Below are 1,101 nucleotides of genomic sequence, written 5' to 3' on the forward strand. Positions count from 1 at the left end.
CATATCGTTATACGTTATATCGTAATACCATATATCGTTATACGTTGTAACGTAACACTACATAACGTTATACGTTATATCGTAATACTACATAACGTTATACGCTATAACTTAATGCTACATATCGTTATACGTTATATCATATTACCATATAATGTTATACGTTATATCGTAATGCTACATATCGTTATACGTTATACGCTATATCGCAATACTGCATAACGTTTCACGTTATATCGTAATGCTACATAACGTTATACGTTATATCGTAATGCTATATAACGTTATGCGTTATATCGTAATACTATATAACGTTATGCGTTGTAACGTAATACTACATAACGTTATGCGTTATAACGTAATGCTACATAACGTAATACGTTATATCGTAATGCTATATAACGTTATACGTTATGTCGTAATACTATATAACGTTAAGCGTTGTAACGTAATACTACATAACGTTATGCGTTATAACGTAATGCTACATAACGTTATACGTTATATCGTAATACTATATAACATTATGCATTGTAACGTAATACTACATATCGTCATACGTTATATCGCAATACTACATATCGTTATACGTTATATCGTAATACCATATAACGGTATACGTTATAGCGTAAGACTACATAACGTTATACGTTTTATCGTAATGCTACATAACGTTATACGTAATATCGTAATACTATATAACGTATTACGTTATGGCGTTATACTACATAACGTTATACGTTATATCGTAATACTATATAACGTTATACGCTATAAGTTAATGCTACATATCGTTATACGTTATACCATATTACCATATAACGTTCTACGTTATATCGTAATAATACATAACGTTATACGTTATATCGTAATGCTACATAACGTTATACGTTATATCGTAATGCTATATAACGTTATGCGTTATATCGTAATACTATATAACGTTATACGTTGTAACGTAATGCTACATTACGTTATAAGTTACATCGTAATGCTACATAACGTTATACGTTATATCGTAATACAACATACCGTTATACGTTATATCGTAATGCTAAATTACGTTATACGTTATAACGTAATTTTACATAACGTTATACG

This window comes from Bombus pyrosoma, unplaced genomic scaffold (assembly GCF_014825855.1).
Source record: "Bombus pyrosoma isolate SC7728 unplaced genomic scaffold, ASM1482585v1 HiC_scaffold_4719, whole genome shotgun sequence".
Lineage (NCBI taxonomy): Eukaryota > Metazoa > Arthropoda > Insecta > Hymenoptera > Apidae > Bombus > Bombus pyrosoma.